Below are 17,394 nucleotides of genomic sequence, written 5' to 3' on the forward strand. Positions count from 1 at the left end.
TTGTAAAATGACGATTAAGAAACACACTTTTTAGTCCCTGCATGTAGAAATAGCGGGATTTTTTTTCCTTAGTTGGGGTTGAGTTCAAACAACCACAGTGAGCGTAAAGTGAGAATGTGCAGCTGTTTTGTCCACAGTAGGAATAGCAGGGAGTTTCCTGGGACTGGCGACTCAGCTCCCAGGAACTAGGGACATGGTTTGGGAGTCAAAAGAAAATCCCCACAGGCTCTCGTCCGTCCGCTGTTATAGTTGTTCTCAAACTGTTGCGCAGCTCTGACCCTTCAGCAGCAGCAGCAGCTTCCTCTGTTGTGAAGCAGGGCAGAGAGTGGGAGTGAGAACAGAAGGGAAAGTTGTTTTTTTGTGTCTAGTGCAGATATGGTGAGGACAGGAAGCTGTAAACTGCTGCTTGTTTTCTGTGAACCAGCAGAGTAAACACTGAAGACAATAATCCAGTGGATAGGGGAATATTGGCTTTATGCTGCTTTCTGGCTATAGAGTGAAAGACAGATAAACTGCACGTATTCACCAACTGATTTGCACTGAAATTGCCCAGATGTTTATCTGATTAATACATCTGGTTATTGCTGATTTGTATTCATGTCAGTTAACCTCTCCCCGCTTTTGGGAAAATAAAAATGCAGACTTCCTTCTCCCTAGTTGTCCATAATTTAATATATTCATTAAAGTATTGCTCAATATGCAGCTAATTACACTGTCTTTCTCATAAAAGGACCCACTGCTCTCAGCGGGACTACCTTAAAGTAAAGAAAGCGCAATGAAAATAGACAAAGAAACGTAGAGAAAAATGCAGACTCGTCATAGGTGGACCACTGCTGGCGTCTTTGCTTGTTGTTTTTATGACAGTCATGGCATGCCCAGTCTCCCTCCCACCATTCACCACTGGACCGGGACATGGATGGTTAAGCAATTAGGCCAGTTTTGATAAAAGATTCATAAGTCGACCCCAGTGGATAGTGCAAAGACAAGCATATTGTGAGTAAAACCTGCTGCAGTGACATCGGGACAGGCTGTGTTAGGTTAGAGAGCACGAACGGCTTATCAATATTTAAATTGTGTATATATTTTCCTATTGTTGTCATAGTTTTGTGTCAGTGTAAACATTCAGCTGCTAGTCATCACATCACCTTAACTCACCCATGATATGGTAAATAATCAGTGAGAAGCAGAAACAATAGAGAATCTTATCCTCTGTATTTAAATTTAAAATGATGCATATTATCTCCAAAGGGTATTGTATTGTTGTGTACATTTTATATAGATCTGGTTGCCAGTTTATTACAACAATTTTGCAATAAATCCTCAATTCTGCCTTCATGACGCTGTTGTTGAAGCACTTTTGAGAGGTGTTGCTTTAACCTTACAGTCATTTTGGAGGCTACAGTTTGTGGTGCTGTTGAACTTTGTTGTGTTATTCTGACTGGTGTTTAACACAAACATTTACACACACATGTTATGCAGTTCAACAGCACCATGGGGTACATCTTTCAAACGATTGAAACATTATAAACTTAATGATAATTGGATTTTTTGCAGGACTGCATTAGTTTGAACGAGTTGTACCTAATCAGCATATCTTCATCCAGTGGTTGATGTCTGATATCTTAAAAATTGGCGCCACTATTGGTTAGGTTAAGTTCAGGTAAAGAATCGTGGTTGGGCTGCGTCATGTTACACTAAAGAGAGAGTTTGGGTTTTTTGAAGCAGGTTTGTTTGTGCTATTTATCCATTGTCAGTACAGTAGATGGTGGTCAGCACGACCCAGTTTGGAGAAGCAGACAGGAGTACTGCCACGGAAGATAGAAAGTGTACCCTATTGCTGATGGATGGGCGCAGCAGCAAAATGTATTTTGGCCACCTCAAAAAGTTTAAGACTGCGCCTTGTTTAGAATATTTTTTGATGGGGCACTGAACTTAAAGTAAAACTTATCTATACTCTCCTCAAAGCCAGACTTCATTGCCAAATACAGTCATTAAACCTTACTGAATATGGGGTTGCTGCCGGTTAGTTTGTATGTTGTCCATGGACTCTGGTTGCTTAAAGAGAGTAATGTAATGGCTTCACCTCTCCATCGCAAAGGGCTGCCCGAGGGTAAGGAAAAGCCTTGAAGATAAAAGCCTTGAAGATATTCAAAATATTGTGTAGACTCAAACTGATTTTTTGCTACATTTACATTCCACAGTTTTATTCCTCCCCATGTACTGTAGGTAATACACTGACTACAAATAAGTGCCTTATATAACCACTTAAAAAAATCTGTTAACATAACTTGATGATGTTACGTGATGTAATGTGACATATATAACTTGAAAAACTTATCGCTTTTGATCTCACCCGGGACATGAATAGTGGTCTCCTGGGTCAAAGTCCTGTGCTTGTTTGACCTAACCACCTCACTACACGAACCACGAACTTTGTCGCTACTTATACTACCTGCCCACCTGCAGTGAGTGTAAAAAAGTCAATTTATGCCAGTAAAAATGCCAATAGTCTGGATATACAGTACAAGATGCCAGCTCACACTGATAAGGAGCTGAAACAATGACGTTGCAGTGGAGTGCAGGCCCTACAAATGAAATAGGCCACATTAAAACGATATACCGTAGGGGTAATAGCTTGTTCATCATTCTGGTATGTCAGCATGCATTTTCAGGAGTGAATAACCCAGGTTTAGTTAGCACAAGCAGTGTTAACAACATCAAGGTGTTATAAAAGCCATATGTGTAAATTCAGCAGCTTCATATACGGTGCATACAGGACCCCGCATAAGACGACACAAGCTTGCTAGCCACAGATCCCTGTAGCAGTGCAGAGCCGTGCACACACACTGTGAGTCGTCACTCAGTCTGTGGAAGGCATTAAGTCTCCTGTTCTTTAATCATGTCAGGTCAGATTCCACAGTGGCATCTTCTCCTCAAACAAACCAACTTCAACAAGAGGCCATGTTTGTCCATGATCCACATCATTACATTTCAGCTCCAGTGAAACCCTCCACCCCCAACACACGGGAGCCCACACATCCCCCTTCACCCACCCGTCACCTTCACCTCACCCCAAACTAAACCAGGCGTTAACTTTATCCCTAAAGCCACTTAACAGCAATTAAACATCAGCTTCAGTCCCACTTTTACATCTAGGATCAACACTTTTTTCGAGGCCTTGGCATTGTTTCCTTGGGGACAACATTTAATGCCTTTTGTGCTTTTTTAAATATGAAGATCAATATTTGTTTTATGTCATTTAACCCAGTGAAACAAGCAAATTGGCTTGCAAAAACAAAAAAAGGAAGTAAAGTTGAAAAAAATAAAACAACAAGGAAATGACTTGAAAAAAGTGCTTAAAAATAACAATAATTCTGCAATGTAACTGTAAATATAGAATTAGGATAATTTTGTATATAGTTTTCTGGACATTTTTACTATCCGTTTTTAAGAAAATAATTTTATCTCTACTAATTTGTTCCAATTTAAAGAACATGTCTTGCCAAGTTGCTCCTTGTATTTTAACACGTTAAATGCCTGTGAAAGGCATCTGAACGCAAGAGTTTCGAAAGGTTAAGGTGCCACAAGTACTTTTTTGTAACTCAGGACGACAGTTATTACAACATTAATGTAATAAAAACAGAAGCATTTTCAAGTTCATTTTCAGTTGTCCGTGGTTGGCCTTTAAAGCAACTCTCACAAAGATACAACAAAGTTTAAGTCTAATTTTTCAGTTATTAGGTCGTACGCATGGGTGTTTAATTATCTGTTTATTCAGTGTCTTGCGTAATTGCTCAAGGGAACAAAAGTGGAAGATAGTTTCTATTTTGTGCTCTGCACTCAATCTATATAATCTGACTCTACATGACCCTCAAATGATGATTCAGGTAAAAAGAAGCTCTGTAACGTTAATGCCAGAGATGACCTCATCATGATTTTGCGAGAGACTTGGCCTTGTAGAGAAAAGCAGGAGCGAGTTGCAACAAATCCCTCAGGAATTTCTATGAGATCTTACAGTAATAGCAATTCCTCAGTGAACAAACCCTACCAAAACATTTTCTCAACCATCATAAAGTTATTTTGAATATAAACCAATATAACAAATAGGCTTAAGGAAAAAAACATTTTTTTTCCCATGTCTATTTTGAGGGGATGTTTTCCCATCAAGTCTATTTTGGGAGGAATAAACTTGTTGAGGAAGTATTTTGGCCTTTTTGATATTGGATTCCGAGGGTGCCAGAAGTGTGAAGGGAAGTGGCTGCTGTCTTGTTAGATCTTGCCTTCAAACTGTGTCTAAGCACCTACAGCTCTGCCCGTACAATTAAACCGGCACATCAGATGATTCATTGAATGTATAAACATCACTTTTTCCTCTTGAGTAATGCTTCTGTATGTTTTTGCCAGGATCTCGGGAGTAATTCCACCAAGGTTAATCCTTCCTGTGTCACATTAGCAAACACTGAAAATTGATATAAAGGCGCACTCGTCTTGGGAAATACGTCTTCATATAGAAAGTAACAGAATACATTATAGTAATGTCCCATTGGCACAGAGGCTAATTTACATGGGTATATTTCATCAGTTAGAATACTAAGTACTGTCAGCTTTATCATATCTCAGTGTGAGCCAGGATGCGGGTTTGCTTTGTTGGTTGGCGTTAAGGAAGTACTGTACACATTGACTGGAAGAAATGCAGTTAGCTACCGGTGGACCAGGTGAAGAATGCGTTAAGAGATTTCATGCCTACGGAAACCAGGCATCCTCTTTGTGTGGGAGCTTTCTCAGAGATGGGCTGATATGTGTTATCATCCTTTTGTTGAAGTGAAAGTATAGATTAGGAACAGATATAACATAACACATATTCTAATAGTCCTTAGAGTTTTTGCATATTTCTTCTAACTTGAATGTGGAGGCTCATGCACACCTTCAAAAAAACCAAAACAAAAAAAAAAGTGGACAGGTGCGTTGTAGGAAAATGTAAATAGACTGTGAAAAACAGAATTCCCTGTGACCCTGTGTGGGAATTCTCTCTTTTAGTTGTAACTCAATTACCAGATCAAATGTTGGTATTGTACATCTGCAAACCATAGATATGTTACATTTGCACTGGTGGATACATTGAATCTTTAATTTTCAACAATGCTGTGGTTAATGTGCAGTTAGGTTTAGGCACTAAAATTACATGGTTATAGTAAGGAAAATGGTTTAAAATACCCAGTTTTGGGTTCATAACCCCCACTGGAAAAGCAGCAATGTCTCCGTAATAAACACTTTTTTTCATGCCACTATCCCAGCTAGAAAAACTGTTGCTAAAAAGCTCCTGTATTTAGGGGCTAGAAAGCCACAGGAATAACAGCAACAGGTCACTAAAACACCCACATTTAGGGGCTGAAAAGCTGCTGGAAAAAGAGCTATGGGTAGCTAAAAAACACCCACGTTAGGTTTCTAAAAAGCCACTGAAACACAGCCACAAAAAACCTAAAAGGTACCTAAAAGGCTGCTGAAAAAAGAAACATGGATCCCAAAAAAACATGATCATTTTCTGCCTAAAAAGGCCACTGGAAAAGCAGCCACAGGTCCCTAAAAACCATACACATTTGGTGCCTAAATGAGCCACGAGTCTTTAAAGGTGGCCATTTTGGGGGACTGAAAAGTCACTAGAAAAAGTGCCATGGGTCAAAAGGCGGCCATCTTTGCAGTCACTGGAAAAAGAGCCAAAAATCCCCAAACAACACCCACATTTTGTTGGTCTCGACCAGTGGTCTGCAGCTCAGCAGGTGTCTCCACTATACGTCATGCCAGCCATCATCCCCTCCACCTTCAGCTGACAGGCGGCTCATGCATTACGTCACTTTATAAAAAAATATATGATAAGATATGTATGATAACGTATTCATGGTTATTAGAAAAATACAGCGCCAAAATAGTCTTCTTGCAACTGGGCTGATTTCTATTATCATTTTTTCAATAGTCTCCTATATTAGTGATTTCTGTTTATTTATTCATTGGATTGATCAGCTTCAGCCTTCACTAGTTCCCGTTGGAGCGTAAAATGGGAGGTAATTGTGCATCACAGTTGTTGCATGGATCACATTACCAGTTATAGATCAAGTCACGACCGTGAATCAATGAGCTTGGCCCTGAAGGTGAACATCATTAGGAGGCCTCACGATCAACTGGAAATCAATATCAGTGATGGATTAACAGCATGGGCACCAGCAACACGATCCAGTCGGTTTGATCGGCCCGTCTCGCAATGAAAGTGAGAGCTCCGATGCCGGCTCGCCCAGAGTCAGTTAGACACTGTATCACACTGACATGTGCACTCACAGACCCTACCCACTTTCAAAAACCTCTCCCGACTCGCCTCCAGAGAAACGTTCGGCTCGACTATTTTAAGTGTCACACGTAAATTCAGTTTTACTCTTGACAGTTTTACAGGCCTATTGTTGCTCTTTGTTAAAAAAATGGAGGCTTCGGTGAGTTTGCAGGGTCTTGAATCAGGGGAAGGAAGCCTTATTTAACTAACGCTGATGTGGGGGTCAGTCACTCAGACAGGAGAGCCACAGCCTGTTGAATAAATTCTGCTTAAATAAACAAAGACATATTTAAATGATCAACACTATCGAGCAATGTAGATCTATCTAGCTATGTGAATTATGTAGAAGTCTATCATGCTTCACTGTTGCTACATGTGCCACTAAAAATCTATCTTTGATAGCTGGCTTGCAACTTGTCGTGTTAGCACTCTCTAAATTGTGTATTTAGGGTTTGAGCTGAGTTGACATAAATACAGTAAATTTTGGTTGAGTTTAGCCTTTTGAAACCTGATCATGATTTCTTTCAAAAACATTGGAAAAATTCAGTGTGCATCAAGAGAAAAAAAGACCAAAAAATTAGCAAGCAATTAGTAAAAAGTTCAAGAAAATTACAGTTAAAAAACTTGACAGTTAAAAAAAAGAAAAAGACACAAGAAAAAGGAAAGTAAAAAAAAGGAAATTACATGGAAAAAGGTACCTTCAAATAAAAAAAATGTAAAAAAAATTGTAACATAAATTTAGATATACAGTTATGATAATATTTATCCCGAGCTTTTTCTGCCACCAAACAGCAGGCAGTTAGCAGCTAGCTGGTGAACATAGCAGAGCATTTATCATCTGAACAGCCACATATTTCCCTCAGGCAATGCAAAAACATCAACGGTGCTCAGAAGCTGTCAGGGGCCCAAGTAGAAAGGCTTTTTTTTTGCCGCTTGGAGAAATCAGGTTGAAGTGGTTTGAGTCAGGAGCAGACTGGGAGATTAGCGATGATGAATTTGGCGCTTCAGCTGTGTTTGTGCTTCTGATCAAAGGCTGGTTTGCAGGTTGGGAGGGACGCCCTTCAGTTCAGTAATAAAGATGTTTTGACACATGCCAATCAGTGGCAGTGTATTTTGGCCTTATTTCTTTGAGAGGTGAGCAAGCGGCAGCTCACAGACTGCGACTGTAACATCTCGAATTCAGCCAGCACAGCGGGGTTGCAGTGTCTCCCACCACAAGATCAGAATCTGTGTGTTGGTAGCTGATGACGGGGTGAGGGAAGGTTAGCAAACTTCCCGTTTTTTAATTTTTTAAGAATTTTATTTTAATCTTCTATGTGTATGTCCCTTTTCTATAAAATCAGACTATTGTGAGTCTGTGAATGCAGTGCAGGCAAAAGTCATCGTGTGTTATATATATCTCTCAGCAGCAGTTTGAGTTGCAGCATGAATAATTGATTAGTTGATCTGGTCAGAGCTGATTAGATCAATAAAGAGAAGGAGCATAGTGCAGAGTGAGTGAATGCAAACTTTTAGACCCAGCACAATGAACAATTAAGTTTCACTTTCACTGTGCTTGGTATTCTGCTGCCCTGTCAGTGACAACAGTACAAGCTTGGTGCAATGCATAACCATACAGTTATGTACTGTATATATCAGTAACACCTAATGAACAGTCCATCTCCAAATATATACGTTTTTATTTGTCAGCCTGCCACATAATAAAAAAAAAAAAAAAAAAAAAAAAAAAAAATATATATATATATATATGAGACGAAATAATATATAACACCAGCTTTCTGTGAAAATTGGAAATCAGATTCTATTTTCTTGTGCAGGTGTATGCCCACCCATGTTCTTGTGTGTTTGTGTATTTGTGTGCACTTGGAGGTGCGCTTGTGTTTTGGGCAAGTTGAGGGTCTAAGGAAGTATTTACACTGGGTCCAATCACAATTATGTTACACTGCAACCCTCAGGGGTTGGTAGAGACCACCATTTTTATGTTACTGTATGTGTAAATAAGAAGCTTTCTGGTAACAAGTTTCTCATGTAAACTTTCCGCTGGTCCAGAGTGGCCAAAAATGCTATTAAAGAAGTATTTCACTGATATAGAGAAGGACCTCACATAAAACTAGGTTGTTTATGCAGTGCAAAGATGCAAATACTTCTTCAAATTGGTGCTACATGACCAGAGAAAACCGAGAAAAAGGGGTCAGGGTCAAAAACATGTTTATGAAAACATTTGAGATGAGAATTCTACAACTTAGTAACAGACTCTTGGCTTATATTTGATCAGTGCTGCTTTGTTTTACCATTTGAATTTTTTTCAGCCTCGGATGTAACTTTTTGCAGGAAGCAGTTGGCGCCCACGTCCTGTTTACTAACTTACCATTACGGCAAAACGGGGCATTAAAAAACATTTCTGAAAACATTTTAGGCAAGGAATATGAAGTGCAGTAATGTAACCTTGATTTATATTTGATCAGCACTGCCTAGTTTAAGCTTTTGATGTGATTTTGGTCTGAGTTTGAGACAGAGAGAGGGGTGTCTCAATCAGGTGTATTCTCTTTGAGGGAGCAGTTGGTAGCGGGAAATTGTGGGCAATACGAAAATACGGAAGTGCAGCCTTTAGTTCGAGCAACGGCCCCAGGAGCTGAAACTCCTCCAAATGACATCATTTTCATCATTTCGGGGGGTGAGGAGGGATATCTAGGCACTGTTTAGATGCAGGAAAGTTTCCCACAGTTCATCTTTGCACATTACCCACATTGTTTTGATACAAAGCTAGTTGAAAATAGGCAAAGTATTCCTTTAAGATTAAATTTAAGATTATTTTGGTTAAGGTTGTCGTAAAGACTTTGTTTCACGACCTTAAAAAACAGCTTGGTTGAGTTCCCACTGTTCCCATTTAGTGCATATCATAGTAACAGACTTCCATTCTCAAAGGAATGAGCAGGGTTACTCTGTGTGTATTTCAACACAGAATATGGAAATACGTTAACGGATGTTGTGTTGAAAGGACTGTGCAGGTGACCTCCCCTGACTGGATAGTGCAGCTGTTTGTTAGCTTTGATAGGAGGACAGATAACAGATAATGCATTTTGTATAATCATAACATAACCAGTGGCTGGAGATAGAGAGTCGATGTGGGTCTGAGGGGAAGAAAAGTAGCGAGATAGCTTTCCGCTAAGTGACTTGTTTATTGTGATGAACACTGATGGAGACTGAGATACCCAAAGTTTTTGTGCTCATCCCACACTGACTCATGAGAACGCAGTACTGTATGTTCCAGCCACATGTATATGAATTCATTTGTTACTCTGACTTTAATCTACGTATGTTCACATGCACATAACCTGCAGAGCAGCACAGAAAGAGGCCCTTGGCCCTTGTGAACCCTGCAAAGCCCTCCTGGAGGTCAATGAGCTCTTTTTAGCATTCCCCTCCTCCTTCCTCTGCCTGTCTTTATCTCCCTGCATTTGTTTTGATCCTCAGGGGTCATTAGCCAGATTAAATGTTTGTCTGCTCACAAAGGGAGATGGTTAATATGTTTCAACGCATCCATTTGTCAGCTCTCTTGTCTCTGGCTGCACGGTGTGTGAAAGGGGAGCTCAGCGTCTCAACTGGCATTTCAAGACTTACAAGCATTTCAACACCTCCGGCAAGAGAGGCCTTCAGCTCGCGTGTGTGTGGGTCGATTTGTGTGCGTGTGTATGTGCATGTATGTGTGTGCCTAAATACATTCCTTCTCAAGGGTTGGGTTCCCAGCCTCCTGGTCGATATATCACCCCTGACATCATCAATGTGCAGTTTGGAGGAGAAAGAAAATGGAACGTTTCACTTCCTGCAAACATGCTCAGTCCTGTCAGTCGGCTCCAGTCAGATTAGCATGAGTTACGAGAATTAGGAAGCGGTCAAAGAGAGGAGAGAAGAAGAGAAGTTCACCCAATTCAGCAGCAGTAATTATTTGTTTGAGAGGTGAGAAGAAGGAAACCAAGGCCATAAATTTGAGGTGAATGTCTGTGTTGACAGGAAGTGGTGTTGTTGGCACTGTTTTAATGATATCATGCTGAACCCCTGGCCTAAACAGGAAGTCAGCGGCCAAGAGAAATGGCTGTCCCAACAGCATTTAGCTATCAGTGGGCAAAGGATCCATTTGTCTCTGTGATGAGTGATTCTTTCCTCCTGTGCTGGACCCTCCTGTGGTATTCAGAGCTCCAGGTTCCGCTCATAATTTTAGCCCTCGCGATGTGTCACGTCTGTTGACTCTACATACGTGACCTAAATTTCTTTGTAAGGTGTGTATTTGTGTGTGACTGTTTGTGTGTACACAGTGTGTAGATGTATGTGGGAGGGTAGCTATGCAGCCATAAGAGTCAGAGGTGTGGACTCCAGTCACATGACTTGCACTGGACTTGCACTGGGGCACCGCCCTCCTTCAAATGCAATGGTGAAATGCATATTTTAAAGCACTGTTTTTTATTTTAATTGATTTGTGTGTGTGTGTTTGTGTGTGTGTAATTTTCAGTTGTTACTCTCACATAAATCATAATTTATCACAGAAACATGCAATGGCGAACAAAAATGCTCTGCCTACAATATTTGACTATGTGCTGAAGAACAATATGCAATATGTTCATATTTAACTGGTGAATCCTAATTGGTTGATTTTGCCCACCAAAAATGGCTGGGGTGGGAAATTTTCCCCCCAAAAATGTTGCGTGATCGGGTGATTTTTCACCCTATTTGCCCTCTTTAGGATGGATTGTGTTGGTAAAAGTTTATTTAATTAACTGGTTATCAACCTTAATTCATTTTTTTCTCTTTCTCTTCCATACGTGCATGTATGTGTCTATGTCCGCGTGTCGGTGGTTGTGTTCTTATATCTTATTCATTTGATCTTATTGTCTTTTATCTATTTTATTAATTGATCATTTAAAGCACTTTGAGTTGCACGTGTTTTATGAACTGTGCTAAAAGTATTATTATTATTATTATTATTAAATTATTATTTTTAGAAATATTACTATTGCTATCATTAAAGAAAAAAAGCATACATTGCACACTGAATACTAAAAGTTTTATCCATGTGCATATTTTAAGTAGTTCTACAGTGATAAAAAATGAGATAAAGTGTTTTCATATGCAGAACAAAGTGAGACATCTCTGACACACCAAACACTCCTTTCAAGTGTGTGTGTGTACATGCTCCTCGATTTGCATTTACTAACCTTGGATAAATCTGTGCTGACCTAATATGGAAGGAACAATAAGTGTGTTAACGACGTCTCACCTGTTAATAACTGATCAACCCACGCGTGTCAGCTGCTTTTATGTTACCTGCTCTTAATGCAGCTGGAGGAAAGTAAGCGATGAAGACATGAAACATGCAGACGTTTAATAAACCTGCATGATTGGACACACAAAAAAACAAAGTGGCTTATCACAGGGTTTGTTTGCATGATTACCTGAGTTAATGACTGGTGTCTAATGTATGTAATGAAATTGGATGTCTAGTTTGGTTCATTCCCTCCACATACCAATGCATGTGCACATCATGGGATGTGTTTGTTTAAACGCCTCGCTGTTAAAAGGCAGTTATGTCCTAATGAGATGTAAATGACTGCAGGAGGTGGTCTCCCACTCACTCAATGGGACGCCTCTGCACCTTTGAAGTCTTGATTTTGGGGGTCCGGGGGTTGTCATAGTGATGCTCCCTCGTCCCTCTGACCGTCCCTGGAGAATTTGCTTTGATTGGAGTATTGACAGGCATGTGGCAGCCTCCTTCTCTTTCTCCCTCCCTCCCTGCCTCCCACATCGTCCTCCCTTGAGGTTTTTCTTAAGAAAGCTCTAAGAAATCTGACAGCCCGCCACATAAAGTACTACAGTGTAAAAGTATTGTTCTAAGCAAGAAATGTCACGTCCCAGCGGCATCAAATGCTCCGATTAAAGCACATCTCTTGCGAGACAATTTATGCAAAGCACTTTATATTTAGACACTCTTGTTTTGAAGGTGCATTTTGATGTTTTTGGAGGTCAAACTGAAAGGCGGGGATATAAATAACTCATGCAAAGTACACAAAGAGAGCATATTTAGTATGTAGCTCACAGTTTGTGTTAGTGACTTTAATTCTCGCCACAAAGGACAGTTGGTGGCGTTGAAGGGAGACGGGCAGTGGGCATTGGGTTCAGTCTGACCACCAGCAAGGTAATCTGCCAGACAGACCATGCCGCTCCATCTGTTCAGGCTGTGTGTGTTTGAGTAAGTGTGTGCGGCAGTCGCAGACGTGTCACCCATCCCGCTGCAAGACACGTGGATAGTGTGCACAGAAAATAGATTAAAAAAGAGGGTGAAAAACAGACTAATAGAGGGAGAAGTGTGAGAGATAATGAGAAACAGAGGGAACGAGGTGGACAATGCTCCGACCACAGGGACACAATGTTCCTACAGCCATCCTTGGCCCGGCAGAACGCCCTGTCTTGTCATCATTGATCATGCTTAGCTGTCAATTGATGCAAATCTATTAGAAAGGATGGTCTTTGTGGATGAATTCCTGACAGGCACCAGTAGCCTACAGGCCTGTGACCTTTGTGCCCTCCACAAGGTCAACACCCCTCCTCCTTAAAAAAAAAGAAAAAAACTTGCACAGCAGCCCTCCCTACTCTCTTCTCTCAAGACCTCCATCATGTGGTCCTCTAATCAATTAAGCTGCATCTTACATTCCTCTGGTGTGAGGTCACGCTAACATTTCCTCTGGGGGTTTCTCTCCTGAATGACCGCTGCCCTCCTTCTCCTTCCGCACGACAAAATGACCGTGCCTCCCTCTTCATATGAGCATGTGGTATTAGCTTGATTTATCCTTCTGCTTGCATTGGAAGACATTTACAATTTGTCTCCAATTCCGCAGGAAATAAGCAGAGGCGTAATACATCTATGTGTGGTTACCTGGACTCGGAGACAGTCCCTCCAGGACTGTGTGGGCTGTTTTTGAGATTGTTTCTGCCTGAAATTCCTGATTTCACAGCAGCTTTTCCAAAAAGTTGCAATGCATGTTGCCATGTTTATAGGCATTTTTTTAAAAAACGCAGTGAAAATTACAAAAATAGTTGTGATGCTGTCACAGATTTGGAACTTATTATTATGAGCATTGATGTTTTCTAATACAAGTAGGATCCATATGCGATACTCATTGTATTTTGCCACTTGAGCCGCAGCCCTGCAGCTGCTGTTGACATCTCACACAGAGCTGTTAATCTCCCACCACAACAGCTTGACTCTGTCTTGACTTAAACCATTTAATAACCATTAGGTAACGTAGGGCTGGACGGGACGGGTTTTCATATTGCTTGATATTGATATGTATCGAATAAAAAAGTCAGATCATTGTTTCTTCAAAATTTAAAGGCATATTTTTGCTCCTAAGTAAAAGCTGAAGAAATCTTCTGGTAATTGTAGTTTAAACTGTTATTTGTTGTCAGAACATGACAACATTTTCCAAACAGCAGAACATTTCACAAATCTGAGGTAGACTCAAAACAATTATAATTGAAATAATGTTAATTCTGGTCAGACGCATGTTGAACTGTACAGACGGTTTAAAACATTTTGTATGTGTTTTAGTTACAATGTAAACAGAATAAATAGACAAAACAGTGTGAGTGTGTGTGTATGTGTGTGTGTGTGTGTGTGTGTGTGTGTGTGTGTGTGTGTGTGTGTGTGTGTGACACTCTGTTTTAGGCATGGAGGAGAGAGGGAGGGGCTGAGCAAATCAATACGCTGCAGACAGCTCTACAGTGAAATAAAATTTTACCCGATTTAAAAGATCAAATTTGCAAAGACTGGACAAAATTGCAAAGTCTCGCAGAATTCACCGGGACTGGCTGAATTTGCATTAACTGCAACATCCTGGAGGGACTGCAGACAGAACTGAGATTGCTGATTAGAGCAGAAGTTACCTTTAGGTCAAAGTCACAATGAGACCGTTATGACATAGATTATAATGATGTTAATTGTTTTTAAAATGCATTATATTTTTCTCTATTTTGATCTTTCATCCACTCTTTAAGCTGCTGTTACAAACCACCAAAAACTGATATTTCAGGAATGCTCTCAAAGAGGATAACACTTCCAAATGTTGGAAAGTCATGTGGCAGAAATGGAGTACAGCTCCCGGCTCAAGTGGCCTGCACAAGCCCATAAAGTGTTTCTCTATATTTTTAGCATTTCCGTGTTGGAAACAGGCTTTTTGGAGCCAATCCAAAAGTTCTTGTGTGGGGAGAAAACCTTCAACATGTGAACAGTGCTTTCGGATGCATCCATTGAACAATGCAGCTCAGTTTCCTTTGAGTTACATCCATATTGGATGACTTTGCACTTTGATTTACGCCCAGTGCCGATGTTCAGTGCCTAGGCAGGAAGCAGTGTGCCCTTTATGTAGTGAAGAGAGGGTGGGAAGGCCAGGAGTGCAGATGAGCAAGTAGAGTGTCAGAGTTTCATGCAGAAGACTCATGTAGTTGATGTTTGCGTTTTTTATTAAAAGAATACTTTGTCGATATTCAACCAGCTTTGCATCATAATATTGTTGGTAGTATGTGTTAATGAGCTGTGGAAAATTCCCTCCATCTTACTTGCTCCTAAATGTTTGGGCTCATCTCTCAGCCCAAACTGCCAGATGACGCGTTTCAGCGGATTTTTTGCTGAGTCTATTTTTAAATGCCCATCGCCATGGACACAAAGAATATGGAAGCAGGTTGACAGAGAGACCCACCCCTCTCTCTCAAACTCCGATCAAACCCTATTCAAACTGTAAATCTAGGCAGTGCTGATTGATTATAAACACGGATTCTGTTGCTGTATTGCCTATTTCTCACCTCAAATGTATTGTATTGTATTGTATTGTATTGTATTGTATTGTAATGTATTTTAGTGTACTGTTTAACAGTGATTTGAGATGGTTTGTCACCACCTGGCAGTTATTTTGTGTCTTTGTTGAAGCAGCTGAGCTTGCATCGTGTCACCCACCAGTGGGACAGTTTATTGTTCTGGTGCAGCGCAATGCATTCTGGTCATTCATAATATCCTATAAAAATGTTGGCATTGGATATGAAAAAATGTTTTTAAAGGTTCATCCAATGTTAGGAATTCTTGAGGAACTCGCACAAAAACTTAACAAGAAATATTTTAATATGTGGCTCAACCTGCGTTATGTAAGTACTGGGTCACTTAAGTCCTGAGGTATGTAGGTATGTTTGAAAAACAACCATGCGTTTAAGGGTTAACACGACCCATTTTGCTCCTTTTGTTTGCTGTTTCGTCTGTCAGAGGACACCATAAAATTTACCTCATTAGGGTGTTTGAGTGAGTTGTTATCTGAGTGCCGTTTACAAAGAGGCCTGATAGGGCTGTTCCTCAGTAACACTAATATTCTGTAGCTGAGCTGCAAACATATGAGGACAAATCAACTATAGTATGCCACACAGGGGAGTTAAGCTTTAGAAAGTAATGAAAGGAATGATAAGTGTCTCTGATACTGCTTACTTGGAAAAGATAAGAAGAATCCCAGACACGTAGTACCCCTGAGTGCAGGGTAAGTTAAGGTAACCTATAATACATTTTTATGTCCTTGAGCATTACTTAGTCCTCACCGTGCAAGCTCACGTCCTCTGAGCAGGAACTCAGTGTGTGGGTCCCATATGATTTACAAAAGGCCGCAGAGGCCCATAATCACACTCCGTAATCACTGTGCTAAATTTAACATAGGGGATAAGGGGGGAAATCGGGCCTGAATCAAAGGCTTTGTTATCTGCTCAGTGCTCATAATGTAGATATGAAACAGCACAATGATCTGATAAACATATGGGCAAGGAGCGGCGCAAAAACATCTGCACGCCTGCTGGCCACACAGTAGCAGGGAAAACTTCATCCCACTGCCAGCCTTTAATGAAAAAGAGGAAGCTGGCTGAAGAGGGAAATGTAGACAGAAAGTGAGTGTGTGTGTGCGTGCGTGTGTGTGTGTTTCTAGTAAACCTCTTGGTCATGACTTTCTGGCAACGTGACGAGGAAACAGTACCTAAGTTACCTCAGGGAGCGATTGTGTTTGAGTGGAGGGAAAGAGGGGGCGTTTTGGGATGGTGAGGACTTGGACGGAGGAGAACAGGAAGACAGATCGCCTATGGCAACCGGGACTTTCTGTCAGATCCAGGTCAGCAAGTTGCAGCGTGACACTAGGAGGGGGGGAAATGGTCTGTAATCGCAATAATCAACGTGATTAGCGTGAGCAAGCTGCAGCCCCAGACTTGAGTTTGCCACCCAGGCTGCTGCTGGCCTGCGAGCACCCTCAGCACTGCTGCATGGGAACGATGAAGGTGGAAGTAGAAGAGACTAAAGCCCTTTTTACACAGAGATTGTGCTATAGGGCTGCTAAGAAGTCCCATCTTTATGCCTCTTTTGCATTTTTACACAGAACTAAACAACGGCGGCATTATGTGACTCCAGTGTGTGATTTCTAAATAGCATGCCGGCATCGCAGAAGCAAAAGAAGCGTGACAGGTGTGACATTTAACACAACAGTGTCAGCCTCTGGTGTGATATAAAATATATGCATCAGCAGTGCTTTATAATTAACAATGACACAGCATGTCAACAACAATCATTCACTGTCTCTGTTATATGGCGGGTGATCTCGTCCGCAGAGGGTAAAGAGCTCCCGAATCTCACTGTTTTCCCAACTTGCAGACATTTACGGAAGCTGTTGCTGCTTGTTCTTAGAGTAAGGCGCTAACTGCCACTCATGGTTTCTTGCACGTATACCATGTTGTTAAAATGCCACACTGGTCTTGCCAGCTGTCCTATTTATACAGACAATGTTTCAGCAGTGTTACCACCTCATGTAGAGCCTAAAGGTAAGACAACTTTGCCCCCCCATTTTAATGACCTTTTGTTATGTACCAACACATTCTTATTCCAAGTCGTCACATTTTGCAGCTTTGCTGTGGACCTCTGTGTCTAAATATTACATTTTAGGTATCTTTGTGTATCTGCTTGTAATGCCCTGGATGCTAATACCATTATGAGAACAAATGCACATGGTGTATTG

This window comes from Plectropomus leopardus, chromosome 16 (genome assembly GCF_008729295.1).
Source record: "Plectropomus leopardus isolate mb chromosome 16, YSFRI_Pleo_2.0, whole genome shotgun sequence".
In the NCBI taxonomy this organism is placed as follows: domain Eukaryota; kingdom Metazoa; phylum Chordata; class Actinopteri; order Perciformes; family Serranidae; genus Plectropomus; species Plectropomus leopardus.